Source organism: Rhinoderma darwinii, chromosome 6, assembly GCF_050947455.1.
Source record: "Rhinoderma darwinii isolate aRhiDar2 chromosome 6, aRhiDar2.hap1, whole genome shotgun sequence".
Taxonomy (NCBI): Eukaryota; Metazoa; Chordata; class Amphibia; order Anura; family Rhinodermatidae; genus Rhinoderma; species Rhinoderma darwinii.
The window spans coordinates 30959602-30975731 of NC_134692.1; the positions used below are offsets into that span (position 1 = coordinate 30959602).

The following is a 16130-nucleotide window of genomic DNA, read 5'->3' on the forward strand; positions in this document are numbered from 1 at the left end:
ACAATAAATTGCCATTATGCACAGACTTTGCCTCCCTGCCCAACTAGGCTTGTTTGGCATTTAGAACTCATTCTTACAATACAGAGATGGGAGAAACAGATATGATTAAATCTTATGGTATATGTCGGGAAAAGCTCCCAGCATACACCTTAAACGTAGGCTCTGACAGATTCCGAAACAGTGGCATCCACCACCGTAGACTAAAATGGTATATGTTAAACAGATACGTCATCAACTCTCATGACATATCGTCATGGATCAATTCTATGACGTGTCGGTAAAACAGATACAATTATAGCCTATGGGTGATGGATGCCACTGTTAGTCATTGGTCACATTCTCTGTTTACAGGATACTTTGGAAAGCTTCCATGATGTAACCGCCCATACAAGGACAGTTATCACTGGAGCTTTCTGTCACAGGGCCGCAGCCAGCACTATGACATTTATCCCAGCATCGAGAGTAGGGGGAAACACAAGGGAAAATTGTTGTCATGCTGCTGGTTCCTATTTATCCCTATTCCAAAGAGGCCTGTGAGGAATGAGCCCCTGGGAGCGCACACACTCCTCTGCTCATCTGAAACTCTGTGCTGCCCGTACTCCAGCCTGTACTCACCCGGACGAGTCTGGATAGCCCGACTATCCCCCCTTTAAAGCAGCCAGAGTCCTTGGCTGCTTTTGATCTCCTCACTGACTCTGGGCTCCTTGGCAGTTATTGTTTATTTTCCTGGTTCCTTAGCTCTGTCATGTGAGTATTCCTCGTTATCCTGTTTTGCTTTTTGTCTCTTAGGCTATGTTCACACGGAGTATTTTGGGGGAGGAATATCTGCCTCAAAATTCAGTTTGGAACTTTGAGGCAGATATTCCTCTCCCTGCACGCCCATTTTCGCGGCGATTATCGTGCCGTTTTTCGCCCGCGGCCATTGAGCGCCGCGGGCATAAAACAGCGAGAAATACGCTTTCTCCTGCCTCCCATTGAAGTCAATGGGAGGTCAGAGGCGGAAGCGCCCGAAGATAGGGCATGTCGCTTCTTTTTCCCGCGAGGCAGTTTTACTGCTCGCGGGAAAAAGACTCCGACGCCTCCCATTGAAATTAATGGGAGGCGTTCTCGGGCGGTTTCCGCGTCAAAAAACTCGGCAAAATACCCCGTGTGAACATAGCCTTGTTGCTACTGTTTATAACCTGGACTAACTTGACATTTCTTTGCTTGCTGATTTGGTACCGCTGTTTAGATATAATGTGCATGTCCTGGACTGTGTTGATTTCTTCTTTGCTTGCTGATTTTGTTCTGCGTTACAGCTCTGTTGCTAACTTTGACTAGTCCGACATCTCTAACCGTCCACTCTACCTGCCGGCAGCTGCCTGGTGACAACAAGATAATCCTTTCCACCAACAGGGTTTACTTTGGGTCTGCTAGCTTGGTTCCTGATAGTGGGTTTGCCCTTTTCAGGGCAGTTTATCTGCTTTAGGCAGGTCCCCAGTTCCTTCAGGGGAGTCAAAGGGCTGGTTCGCCACCTATTGTCGAATCAAGCAGCTAGCGCCAAGTTTGGTAGTGGGTTCGCTTTTGCTGGACAGGTTACTTTTTGTCAGTACCATTACAACGTCCTGATAAACCACGCCCTGTTAAAGCCAAGGAAAACCTAGAAAAAAATTAAAATAGTGACAACTATGTACGGTTCGATTGTTTCACCAAACGTTTTATGTTGCTGCTTATCTTTCTGAAAAGTTTGTCATCCTACAAAAGGGACAAAGATTGCAGTGAGAGGTTATTTAAAAAATAATATTAAAAATTTAATTTACATGTTGGAATGCCCTTGTGGCAAAATCTACATTGGGCAGACATCCTGGATGGTTAAAGGGGTTGTCCAGGCAGGGGACGGTTTTTCATACTGATGACCTATCCACAGGATAGGTCATCAGTATATGATTGGTGGGGCCCAACACCCGGACCCTGCACCGATCAGCTGTTCATGCTGTCTCCATGCACCTGAAGTTATGCAGGATTGGTGCCGGAAGCAGGTGGCTCCGGTCACAGTATAGCGGCCGTGCTGGGTTACTGCAGCTCTGTTCCTATTCACTTAGATAGGAGCAGAGCTCCAGTACAGCAGCACGGCCGCTAAACTGTGGCCAGAGCCACCTGCTTCCGGCATCATTAACTTTGTAAATAGCCTACTATGTGAATAATTGCTATTTTTATTTCATGTCCCTCTTTTCTTAATGTTTATTTCAAATTTTGGATTATGCTTGTAAATTAATTAGGTATGGGGCCGTCTTTCATTTTTTTTGTATTTTGTATACAGATTTTGAATTCAATTTTCATTTATATAAATCTAAGTAAAAGAGATCTTATACGTAAAGTCAATGTCCACCTTGTATCATCATGTCATTTTTTTGGTCCACAATTTTGTGCTGACTAATTTTGTAGTTTATCTATGTAGCGGTCAGAGCTTTTTCTTTCTTATACAGAGCCCAGAATCCCCTGCATAGACATAAAAGATAATATGCTGGCTGCCTGTAGTCACCACTAGAGGGAGCTTAGGAGCTTACTGTATACTGTTATTTAATAAACTCCATCATAACACAGTATGAGGTAAGCTCATAAGCTCCCTCTACTGGTGGCTGCAGGAAGCCAACATGTTAGCTTTAAAATCTATATCAATGCAAGAGATTTGGAGTTCTGTATCAGAAAAACAAAGCTCAGACTGCTATTATGATAAAATGGTAATCAAGGGTCGACATTTATTGCAAACTCCATATGTATGTTGTTCATTCTCATCATTTGCCCTTGTTGTATTTAGTTGGTCTGGGTTTCCTATTTTGTTTTCCCCCTCACAATCTTGCGTTCCATTTCTGTTTCGTTTGTATAGAACCTTATATGGCGTTGTCCCTTTTAACTTTGCTTGTCTAGTTGCCATGGATATTGATTGTCACTTTTTGTTGCCAGGCTTTTATTTAACCTTTTATATTCTGATGTGTCTACTGATTCTGATAACTTGGCAATGTTCCTAGATAGGGCCATGTCACTTTAGCTTGCCCATGTTGAATGTGTTTCTGTGTTCATTGAAGGACGCGTGTTTTATAAGCATCTAAGCAAAATCACCATTAAAGGGGAAAACGCTGGGCTTTGTCTTGAAAAGGCCCAAACCAAAAAGACTCCCGGACAGTCTCCATGTTTCCCCTTTATTAGTGCTCAGTGTGAGGTCTATTGGCATTGCTAATTGAGATTGGTGAATGTGTGATTTATTAAAGTGAAAATGAATGATTACGTTCCCTCCTCCTGTATAAAAAGTTCAGCTAAGTTCCCGTGTTTAGTGCAACTGCAGCAATGACCAGACTTTGTAAATAAGTAATATATCGCCAGTATAAACTCAGCCTTCAAAAGCAGATCTTAAGGACTGTGGCTGCTCGGACAAAGTATACATTGATACATCTTGTGTAAACCGCACTGTTCACACCTCCAAAGTCCTCAAGATCTGCTATTAAAGGGGTTATGCGGGGACCAACAATTATTAGCAGTGTACTGATATACATTCTGGTCCCCTGTTGCGCAGATTCTGAGATTTTCATAGATTTTTATAGCGCTGCTGGGGCACCAGAAGTCTAGTTGTGCAGCCTTCTTTGATGATGATACGACTCTTCGTCATGTGACCGGCCCCGCTGTACTCTATGTACAAGCAGGAGCAGTAGTACAGCGAGTCCCCCGGCAGCGCTAAAAAAATCTATGAAAATCTCAGAATCAGCGCGACGGTGGACCGGAATGCATATTAGTGAGTGTACTCACATACTGCATTGACTACACTGCTAATCATTTTTGGTCCCTGCATAACCCCTTTAACTGATTTAATGCAATCGTTATATTTCAAGATATCAGCACATTCACTTAAATCAGAAACTGACAATAATACAGAGATGAGTGGTACTATTTAGACACTACTTATCTCTCGAGGCAGTAGCAGTGCGTCGAAGATCACTTATGCATGGCATGTAGTGCACTCTATCTAAAAAAAGAGGCTCTTCATCAGCTACATTGTGTAAAAGGTCCCTGCACTGCCATACATCAGTGCCATACATCAGTGCCATACATCAGTGCCATACATCAGTGCCATACATCAGTGCACGGAGGCTTCCTAATACGGAGCCGCACGGCCTGTGCGTGCTGCTGTACAGGCTCCAGGTATTGTAGAAGCATTGCCTCCATTCATAGGCATGCAATGGAGCACTGTTTTCCTCCGTATGCGCGCCTTATTACGGCTCTGTTCACACTTCTGTAACCCTGCTGCTGTAAAACAAGATAATACACACCCCAGTTGCTGCAGACCTTCCTTTGCCAAGGGTAAGTCCAAACAGAGCGGAACTAAAACGGTCGCCACTCGGCCAACAACTGCGTCGGCACCATGTTCGGCGCGGCTGTCATTTAGCCTGTTAATGGCCGACACGTTATTGCGGGTAAAATGGCCCTATACCTGCAAAATCGTGTGGCCATAAAGGGTGTATTAATTAATAACAGCTCGATTTTTGCAGGTAAAGGGCCGTTTTACCCACAATAACGCACGCGATTAACAGGCTTTTTGACAGCTGTGCTGAACATAATTGCATAGCAGTTGTTGGCTGCATCGCGACCGTGTCAGGCCCGCTCTGTTTGGGAATTTGATATCTGTCAACGATGAACAGGAATTTTCCTCTTAGGCTGGGTTCACACAGAGTTTTTTGCAGGAGGAAAATCTGCCTCAAAATTCAGTTTGGAAGTTTGAGGCAGATTTTCCTCTGCCTGCACGACGATTTTCGCAGCATTTTTCACCCGCGGGCATTGAGCGGCGCAGGCAAAAAAAGCAGCGAAATACGCTTTCTCTGCCTCCCATTGATGTCAATGGGAGGTCAGAGGCGTAAACGCCCGAAGATAGGGCATGTTCCTTCTTCTTCCCGCAAGACGGTTTTTCCGCTCGCGGGAAAAAACGCCTCCGCCTCCCATTGAAATCAATGCGAGGCATTTTCGGACGTTTTTTGGGGCGTTTTGCGTCGCGGTTTCCACGTAAAAAAAGTGTGTGAACTCCCCCTTAGGGTATGTGCACACACACTAATTACGTCCGTAATTGACGGACGTATTTCAGCCGCAAGTACCGGACCGAACACAGTGCAGGGAGCCGGGCTCCTAGCATCATACTTATGTATGATGCTAGGAGTCCCTGCCTCGCTGCAGGACAACTGTCCCGTACTGAAAACATGATTACAGTACGGGACAGTTGTCCTGCAGCGAGGCAGGGACTCCTAGCATCGTACATAACTATGATGCTAGGAGCCCGGCTCCCTGCACTGTGTTCGGTCCGGGACTTGCGGCCGAAATACGTCCGTCAATTACGGACGTAATTAGTGTGTGTGCACATACCCTTACTCCTCAAAACAAAGTTCTGATGCAGCGGAGGTGTGTATTATACGGTATTATGTACCGTCTATTATAAATGATAAGAATGCTAGAAGTCAGCTCAGAGTTCAGCAGCCAGTATAAATTGTATATGTCCACAGAGCTACTAGGTGATGTCTAGTATTCTAATCATTTATAGTGAGGGGGACATTATCCCATATTTATATTCTGCAGTGCTGTTATTTTTTTCACCTATTTCCATAATCCCTTTGTTTATATGGCATCAGCATATTCCATAGCTACGTACACAAATTACAATCACTCAGATCAGTCCCTTTCCCAGCGACGGGAAAAAAGTTGTATAGGTATATTCCTAGGACGCTATACCTAAAAAGAAACCTTGGTGCGGATCTGTTCCCTACTCGTGAAAATCCTTTGAATGGTACCCAGTAACGAATATCCAAAAGTAACTAACTTCCCACTCTTACACACCACACATAGAGAATCTTTTTATGGCTATGTGTCCTTACCGGGAAAAAGTTTCAGCACAGTATTAACACAGATGTGCCGTAGCATGCAACCAGAGACCTCAACCGCATTGTGATAACTCTTAAGATAGATAATGCATTAGGTTCATTTAATGTCCTATGTAAAATTATATGAATTAGTAGCACTAAATGACAAATGTAATACTGCTACATCTGATAAACGCAGCTCTTCCACATTTTGTACCTACAGGCATACAGAAACAGACAATTCATATAAAGATCTTTTTATTTTCTGCATATTTGCATTAGTATAAATGTGCCTCAATGTTTATTATATTTTTCACCATCTAGTGTTACATTTCTGTATTATTTATGTAGAACCTCATGTGGCATCGTGCTTTGTGACTTTGGTTGTTTGGTTGCCATGGCTATTAACTGGCATTGTTATCAGGCTTTTATTTAACATCTTATAAGATCCCCAGAAAGGGCAGACATGTCACTTCAGCACGCCCATGCAGCCTGCACTCCTAACCATCACAGAATTAACAACCAGCCCATATGATAGAGCCAGCGGCTCCTTTCTAAGACCCCCTGTATAGACCACTTTAGAACTGTTTCTGCACAAAGTATCAGAGAGGAATAGCAAATCAAGGGAAGCTGGATGAGAACTTCTGTGGGTGCCATATTGGTTGTCACAGCACTTTTTTTTATTTAGGGGCAGAATTGTGAGGTCAAAAACGACAACTACACTACCCATTTAGGGGACTGCACTATTCTTACACATTGTCCAAGACAATTCGTCCTGTGCCCTGAATTCAGAATTGCTCAAGTGTGTAATCTAGTTTATTAATTTTCTCTGTGTAAAGATTATTGATTGGTAAAAGAAAAGGGAATATTCAGTAATCATAGGGACAGTTCTGTCCCTGTCATTCCAGTATGGACGGTACTAACCAGAAACACGCAGTCCATAACCCCCTCCTGTAACGACTTGCAGGTATGTGGACCCACTGGAACACTCCGCCATAATGGCTCAGCTGCTGATCAACAGAGTTTGTGAGAGTCAGTAATGCTAAAGCATACCTCCCAACTTTTGAATTCGGAAAAGAGGGACATTTTAAGCCACGCCCCTAACCACGCCCAATATCCCGCATAAACACATCAAATCCCGGCCAGATCCTTCTTCAAATAACAAGATCATATTCTCACTGCGGATATCTAGACTTACAATTACAAAAAAAAAAACTATGGATATCACCAATATTATGGATCAGGTTATATCGTCTTTATGTTACTTTTCCTATCTTGGGTATAACATTTGCTCATCACGGCGGCAGCAGCTGAAGGACAAACCAAAAGGCTGAGAACAATGAAAATCAAGAGGGAGACCCTGTGGTTGATGACTTTTCAATTGACAGGTAGCAGAGTTACATGATGGGGATTTTTTTTTCAGTTGTGTAACTCTGCTACCGGTCAATGGAAAAATCATCCACCAGAGCCCCCTTGTAGATAGCTACACACACAGCCCCCTGTAGATCCCTCCAAACACAGCCCTCCTGTAGATAGCTCCACACACAGCCCCCCTGTAGATAGCTCCACACACAGCCCCCCTGTAGATAACTCGACACACAGACCCCCTGTAGATAGCGCGACACACATCCCCCTGTAGATAGCTCCACACACAGCCCCCTGTAGATAGTGCCACACACAGCCCCCCTTTTGTACATAGCGGCACACAACCCCCTCCCCCTTGTACATAGTGCCACACAACCACCCTTCCCCTTGTACATAGTGCCACACAACCCCCCTCCCCCTTGTATATAGTGCCACACAACCCCCCTTCCCCTTATACATAGTGCCACACAACCACCCTACCCCTTTGTACATAGTGCCACACAACCCCCCTCCCCCTTTGTACATAGTGCCACACAACCCCCCTCCCCCTTATACATAGTGCCACACAACCCCCTTATACTTTGTGCCACAATGCCGCCAGAGCGGAGAGCGGTAGAGGTAGCCTACTTCTGCCACTCTCCGCTCTGCTTTTACGTCACTCACCGTCAGAAGAAGGCAGGAGTCTTGCAGCGGCGTTCTCAATGGTGTCGATACCGGCCCGGGAGTGGACCAGTCCAGTCACCTGACCTGTCACCTGCCCGGTGAGGTCAGATGACAGGTCAGGTGACTGGACTGGTCCACTCCAGAGCCGGCATCGATCCCAGTCAGAACACCGCCGCAAAACTCCTGCCTTCTTCTGACGCTGATCGCTGCTGCAGTCGTCTGGCATGCAGGGCGCCTGTCAGCAGCGATCAGCTGTTTTGACAAAGCTGCAGCGCCCAGCGGGACATTTTGCAGACCGCCCGGGATGGTGGGGCCCCGGTGAGAAACCGGGACTGTCCCACTGGATCCGGGATGGTTGGCAGGTATGGCTAAAGTACCTGGAAGGTCAGAAGTGGGTAAATGCCAGACAATCAGCAGGAAGCGGCCTGTGCAGGATGATAAAGTGAGGCTAGGGTTCCGGACTGGAGTCATGCAGTCGTCTCGGATACTGGACTTGGCTAGGACACCAGACTGGAGTAGTGCAGTCGACTTGGACACTTGGTTTGGCACAGGCACCGGACACAGAGGGTGAAGTCGTCTCGGACACTCGGTTTGGCACGGGCACCGGACACAGATGGTGAAGTCGTCTCGGACACTTGGTATAGGCACTGGAACTAAACACAGATACTGGATACGGGAATTAGTATTCAGGATATGGGATACAGGATACAGCTAAGGAACCATTTGCAAGACAAACGTAGGGAAGACACTACATTGCTCAGGCAAGGTGAAATTGGGCAGAGTCCTTCTTAAAGTCCTGGAATTGGACAGGGACTAAGTTACTGTCCAATGTACTAAGTTACTGTCTTAGGGGAAACAGGGTGCCACGCACCCTAGGGGAAACAGCGGGGAGAGACAGCAGTGTGTGCTTGCGACTCTGGGGGAGGAGACCCCGGCAAGTCCTGGGAGACCTGTGGTTGCGGCTGCCGGTAAATGGGGAATGCTGGCAGTCAGCAACCATGGGCATTAGACCTTGTCTCGTGGTTCTACTGAACTAAACTTATTTCTCTAAAAAATTTCCTATGATGATCTAGGTTTAGTACAGTAGCACAGCAGGGATCCGGCATATGGTCCATTTCTGGGAAATAACTCAACAATCAATGGATTATAATTTAATCTATTTTAATGGCCCACTGTAATGCACATTTTCAGCAACTTTGCCTTGAAAAATAGCAGATGTATTTTGTTTCTCCTACAGATAACAGGAGTGCGACCATCAGGAATTATCTTTCATCAATAGAGGCTACGATTTTCACTCTTTTTTTCTAAGCTACTCTTGGTTCCTTTCCCTCCAAAAAGTTAAGATGTGGACCTGCACAAAATATTTGGCTCAAAGGCCTCCACAGACCATGATCCCCCCAGCTAAGAGGGGGTGCTCAGTAATTTGATTAATTTGGTTTCTCTGGGATGTGACTGGAAGTTGATCCCCTGTACAAATCAAGGGATAAATCTGAATCTTAGAAAATTTCAAAATTGTCTGAGTATCTTAGGATATTGCAAACCACAATAGGAGCCCAGGAAGGTAAGACAATAAAAGATTTATACTGGTAGTTGTTCAGAGGAAGAGAACTATTTCTTCTATGAGACCAGCTGTTTTCAGTTACTTAAGTGAGTAGCTGCTCAATTATACAATGTAGGTCTTGGAGCCAAAATGTACACACTATAAACGGAAACTTAATTGCACAGTAACAATGAAGTCCCATAGGTTCTAGAATTTCGGAATTATTTAAGTAATATTACTGCCGTAGCATTGAGTCGAGGCTCCCGAGAAAAATTATACATAGTTCCAGTTTCTTCTTAGCTCTGATTCGGTGCCTGCAGTCTCAGAGCTTGCCTCCTCCACTTCCTTAATATGGATGCCTGTATGGACCAGAAGTCCTCTGAAGTCACAGTCGGACATCCGATCTAGGCTTCTTTCACATCTGTGCTAGGGCTCAATTATGATGTTCAATCTGAGCTTTCCATCGGAACGGAGACCTGACAGACACAAACGGAAACCATAGGTTTCCGTTTCCATCACCATTGATTTCAATGATGACGGATCCAGTGCCAATGGTTTCCGTTTGTCTCCGTTGTGAAGGGTTCCGTAGTTTTGACGGAATGAATAGCGTAATCGACTACGGTATTGATTCCGTCAAAACCACGGAACCCTTGCACAGCGGAGACAAACGATAACCATTGGCACCGGATCCGTCACTATTGAAATCAATGGTGATGGAAACGGAAACCCATGGTTTCTGTTTGTGTCGGTCAGGGCTCCCTTCCGACGGAAAGCTCCAACAGAACTTTGGAACGGAGCCTAGCGCAGATGTGAATGAAGCCTAAGGTGCTCCAAACTACTGAGTGGGGAACTACAGAAAAAAACACAATGCATGGGACCAGATAAAAAAGTAAAAAACCTGCTTTTTTTGTTGAACTTACAATATAATGACCTGTTTATCAGTGCTTGCTATTTTAAAAGCTGCTCACAGATAGTACCCGACTAGTTTTGAACTTATAGCTTTCTCCAGGAACAGATCCACCGCCTATAATTTAGGGCAAGTCTCAGGAAAGCATAAAATTCCACATGGGTGGATAAATTTAGCAAATGGCCAATTTGCATTGCTACTATCCTGGGCAGGACTTTTATCTTAACAGGAGTGCTAACATCTATTAGGCCCAAATTTGATGTTTGACGCTGATGAAAACCTACCACCAGCACTTGCACTTCCAATTCCTGTGTTGTAAGCAATGTCTTTAAAGGGTAACTAAACATTCAACAAACTTCTGATATGTCATAGTGAGCACTGAGACCCCCACTGATTGCTAAAACGAATTGGCAGAAGCGCTCGTGTGAGCGCTGAGCCGCTTCATTTCTGTTCGGCTTTTCTCAGAAAGCTGATGTAGCGCTGTACGGGCCCATAGACTTTTTATTGAGTCCGTACACCGCTAAATCATCTTTCCGAGAAAAGCCGAACAGAAAGCAAGTGGCTCAGCCCTCACACGAGCGCTTCTGCTGCTTCATTTTAGCGATCGGTGGGGGTCTCAGTGCTCAGACCCCCAGCGATCACAACTTCTGACATGTCATTATGACATGTTCGAAGTTTGTTGAACGTTTAATTTTCTTTAACATAATCAGGCCACTGCTAAGCAAACAGCTCAGCCAAATAATTATATTTTACTATGTTGGAAGAAATTCCTTATAAATAATTACATTAGGAAACTCTGGTTTTCTCCTTTATATTGCAAACCCTTTAAAACCTTGTCTTTATCATATATTTATATTCACAGATGAAAATACCGCAGAAGGACCTTAGTTGCCTCAAGACCATTAAAGGTTAATCCAAATGATAGAGATGACAAAACCTTAAAAACCAAAGAAAACACTGAAGATTGACAACAAAGCAGCAATTTTTACAAATAATATGAACTTTGACCTGACGTTTACCAGAAGGGGAAATTAATATTTAGTAGAGATGTGTCCTTCTGCTTAGGCATTTACTTTGGCCTATTACTACATTCCCAAGGTTAAAATGTAATGCCAGTTATAACTAACTTCTGACATGTCATAGAGACGAGGTGCGTGCACTCTGACCCACACTGTCTCGAGAACACAGGGGCCTCTAGACTTCTATTGGGAAAGACGAATATGGGTCATTAGAATTACAGTCTATGTCCCAACAGTCGTAGTGGAGGCCTCTACTATACCTCTCTATACATCGGATTTTATACTGAGGCATACAGAGTTGTTTTTTCTCCCCTAAAAGCGTTCTAGGGTGCCTCCATGAACTACTGTACATGCAGCCTTAAAGTGACCCTCTGGTCCCAGGACAACATGTTAAATTTGATGGTGTATATAGAGTAATAATATCTTAGGCCCTCCAGTTGCGCCACGATGTAATGGATACAGCATTTTAGGGTCCTCTCTGTGCTATCCCAAAATGGCTGCAGTGCTTCTTATATTACGGGTCTGAGATGCTCCCACTATTCTCAGATTGGCCAGAGCTGTTCACATGAGGAGTTATGTCCAATCTATGAACAGAGGGAGTGACTTAGACTCAGTCTGAGAAGCGATGTGGCCATATAGACACAACACAGAGGGGACCTTAAAACGGCAAAACCACAAGGAGGGCAACTGGATGGCACCCAGTAATATTACTCCATATCCCCCATCACATGTATAATTTTGTCCTGAGACCGGACGGTCGCTTTAATCTAATAAGGAAGATATAAGACTCAAGAGATGTAATGAAAGTAATTCTAAGGAAAATACTTATTCCCATACTATTCCTGCTTTAAAGGTTGTCCACCTTTTAAATACCATTTTCACCTTTAGTACATTTTTTAATACAAGTTCATGAAGCCACTTGTGAAGGACCTACTTAAAAGCTTGACTCCACCCAAAATTAAAAAAAAATTAACTTTGAGTGTAGATAAGGTATGTGCACCTTTAAACTTTAAGACATATCAGCGATCTTCAGTGATCCAAGGCCCCCGCCGATTGCTAGAAGGGTTGATCTTATGGTTTCTGTTGGATTTACTTGATTGGAATCTGGTTTCTCTAATTACTTTCAAGTACAGAGGCAGCCAAGGCATACCATCAGTGCAAGAATCCTGCAAATAACGGCATGAGTTTCCTGGACGCTAGTCAGTATGACTAGGGTCTCATGCATCCGGCTGTATTATGAGAATATTGTCTCACTATACTTCGGAATATAGAGTGCCTAAGAGTCTGTAATACGGATCTGTAGAGTGTCTTGCTCCATTGTCCAGTCTGTGCACAAGGTTTTGCTGTGCTCTTAGGAAGAGCAATTCTGTGGCTATGACCTTGTACAGCAGCAGAGACCGTAGGCACACATCTAAGTGGTTAAACGCAATCGTGGGGTGCCAATGATTGCCATGGCAGCTGGGCCTAACAAAGTGCTTTTATTTTTTTTGTTTATTGCACAGTAAACAGAGCGAATGAACGTGCATGGATTCGTGGAGTCGAATGGACTTGATGGCTCCTTGGTGCACTTCCATCTTATTGTCCAGGTGGATGTCAGCAGCTTCTCAAAATCCCAAAAAGAAATGGAAGATTTGCTATTTTTTCCATTCCACCCCCACACACACACAAAAAAACAATAAATGTAAATAAATTATATGTACCCTAAAATAGTGTCATTACAAATTACAACTCGTCCTGCAAATTACAAGCCCTCATACAGATATGTTGACAAAAAAAGCATCAATGAAAGAAGTAATGAAATCGCTGCCTCAATATGGGCTGAAAGTTAAAAAAAGTAAACAGTATCAACTTCCAAAAACAAAAACATTTGCCTTAGGCCAGCATCACACACACGCAGTTATGGTGCAGTTTTTGGAGCAGTTTTTGACTCAAAACCAGAAGTGGAATCTAAAGGAAGGAAAGAATTAAAGAAAAGACTGATGGAAGAAAAATCTGAGCTAAAGACTGCACCAAAAATTGCAACAAAACTTTGTGTATGATCCTGGCCTGAAAGCATTTTGTGTCCCATTCAAGAAGACAAAAACATGTATACCTCAGATGTAGGGCCTTAAACATGATGTGAACAGAGCCTAATATAATTTATTAAATAAAATAACAATGTAGCCATTCAACATTGTAGAAGCCAGGAGACTAAATGTAGGTGCCGACGTGTCACTCTATGGAAAATAATGTGGTCACCAAAGATAAAAATCAAACCAGCCTGACTATAAACAGCAAAAATTATGCAGATTACATCAGAATGATAATTGTTGCTTGATGACAATTCGGACCTGTTGTCATGGGTCTCACACACAGGCCTTTTTGTTCCGAGCAGCAATGCTATTTACCTGCCAGCAAGAAGCCTATTAGCTTATCCACTGTTCTGTAAAGAGAGAAGTGGAATCTGATTTATTAAGCTGCAATGCAAACATGTATCTATCCTGCTGACCAACCTAGAAGATGAAGACTATTTACAACCATCCACTACAAGAGCCTGTTGCCAAATTAAGTTGTTGTGACCTAAAATGTATTTACTGCAAAAAACTGGAAGAAGCATTATTGCATTTTTATACTTCAAAACTGTAACTCAACTGTGGACAAAGTAACAATTGCCTGTAAGGGCACGTTCAGACGTGGTGGAATTGCTGTTGAATTCCGCTGCGGACAGTCCACAGTGGAATTCTGCAGCGGCCGTTTTTTACATTTGTATCTATATAATTTTAGGAAAGTTAGTTCAGACGTTGCGGAAAACTCCGCTGCGGACCATAGGCTGCAGTGCAGAATTTCCCCTCCGCAGCATGCACTGTCTGCTGCGGAGAATGAAGCGGAATTTCACTGCGGATTTCAGCCTTTGCAATGCAAAAACTGAAATCTGTGGCAAGTCCGCTGTGATATCTGCAATGTCTGAATTACCTGTCAAATATGCAAATGTTGGTGCAGATTCGTGGCGTAATTGTCCCAAATCTGCACCAACATTTGCAGAGGAATAACTCCGCCACATCTGAACGTGCCCTAATACTTTAAGGGTATGTTCACACGCTTAATAAAAAAACGTCTGAAAAAACGGAGCTGTTTTCAAGAGAAAACAGCTCCTGATTTTCAGCCTTTTTTTAGCAACTCGCGTTTTTCGTTGCGTTGTTTACGCTCGTTTTTGGAGCTTTTTTTCTATAGAGTCAATGAAAAACGGCTCCAAAAACAGCTCAAGAAGGGACAAAATTTGAAACCGTACTGCAGGTCTATTTATGTGCGTTTTTTTCGGCGGATGTTTTTCCGCTGTGTGAGGATGAGATTTGTTGAAATCTCACCCACATTGCTGCTACTGTAATACGCTGCGGATTTTCCGCAATTAACAGATCCGCAGTGTTTAAGCCTAGTGTGTTCCTACACTAAGTCTTCATGCACATGGCTGTATTATGGATATTTTGGGTGAATCTGTGATACAGTGTTCATAGTTAGCAATGACCCATACTGTACATCCAAGTGGCATGCTCCATCACATGCCGCATTATACAGAGCCCCTTTATGCTGGCACATGGAGTCCGAGCAGTTCCCCATTACAAATCTGTAGACACTCCATGTGCTGCTGTATGGTACTTTCGTGATCTGTGTAATGTAGCATGTGATGGAGTGTGACACAATATTTTTTCTCACAGATTCCGTATGAATTTGTGTGGAGTTTGGAAGGAATTTTTCCTTAAGATGAGGAAAATTGTCTTTTGCTTCATGGGATTTTTTCTTCCTCTAGATCAACATTGCAGAATAATAGGCTGAACTGGATGGACATGTCTTCTTTCGTCCTTACAGGCTGTCACGGCTATGGCATATGTGGACCCACTAGGCCGCTCAGCCGTAGTGGAGTAGCAGCTGTTCAAACAAAATATTAAAGACAGTTACTAGAGAAAGTACCTGGGTTGCTGGCTTGTTCTGGATAATCATAAGCAAGCTGGTGCCGGGCTATCTAGAGCAAGCTTGTGCCGGACTATATGGCGCAGGCTTGTGCTGGACTATCGGAACTTGTCTCGGATACTGGACTTGAACATAGAAGTCGTCTAGGACAATAGACATGGCAAGAACATCTGACACAGATGGTGATTTACTCTCAGACACTTGACTTGAACACAGAAGTCGTCTAGGACAATGAACTTGAATACAGAAGTCGTGTCGGATAATGGACTTAAAACACAGAAGTCGTCTTGGGCAATAGACTTGATACGGACACTGGAGTCAGATACTGGATACAGGATAGAGCTAGTGAACCATTTGCAGGACAAACTGGGAAGACACAACATTGCTCAGGCACTGAGGAAAGGGGCAGGGTTCCTTTTAAAGGCCAGGGTGATCAGGGATAGGTTGGGGATAATTTTAGTGGTGCGCATGCTGGCCCTTTAAGGCCCTTTAAGGCACCCTAGAGCACAGCCGGAGAGAGAAAACAGAGAGCACAACGTGCCGGTGTTCCTGGGAAGGGGGGCGCCGGTGAAAGGACATAGTCCTGCGGTCGCGGCCGCTGGAAAGAGGGGAATGCCGGTGCTCCACGGCTGCGGACACTATACAGACTAGGATACTATGTACGTCGGAAGTATAGCCTCCTGCATACTGTGGGTGCGGTGATACAGATCTGTATAACACGGGTCCATAATATGGCTGTGTGCATGAGCCGTTTTGGAGGACAGGACTAAGCTCATCTGCGGTAAGCAAGCTGCTAGAATTGTAAAAAGTACATGATC

At 44.0% G+C, this 16130-nt stretch overlaps 1 long non-coding RNA gene across 2 annotated transcripts; it reads left to right on the top strand.

Annotated features, from left to right (window-relative positions):
* Positions 1 to 6325: 6325 nt before the first annotated feature.
* Positions 6326 to 13008, top strand: LOC142656229 (uncharacterized). 2 transcript variants are annotated; one of them, XR_012849626.1, is made up of 4 exons: positions 6326 to 6840; positions 9139 to 9462; positions 11211 to 11256; positions 12870 to 13008. It is a non-coding gene; the product is annotated as an uncharacterized LOC142656229 (long non-coding RNA). The 2 variants fall into 2 exon arrangements; XR_012849627.1 differs by having other exon boundaries at positions 6326 to 6675.
* The last annotated feature ends 3122 nt before the right edge of the window (positions 13009 to 16130 follow it).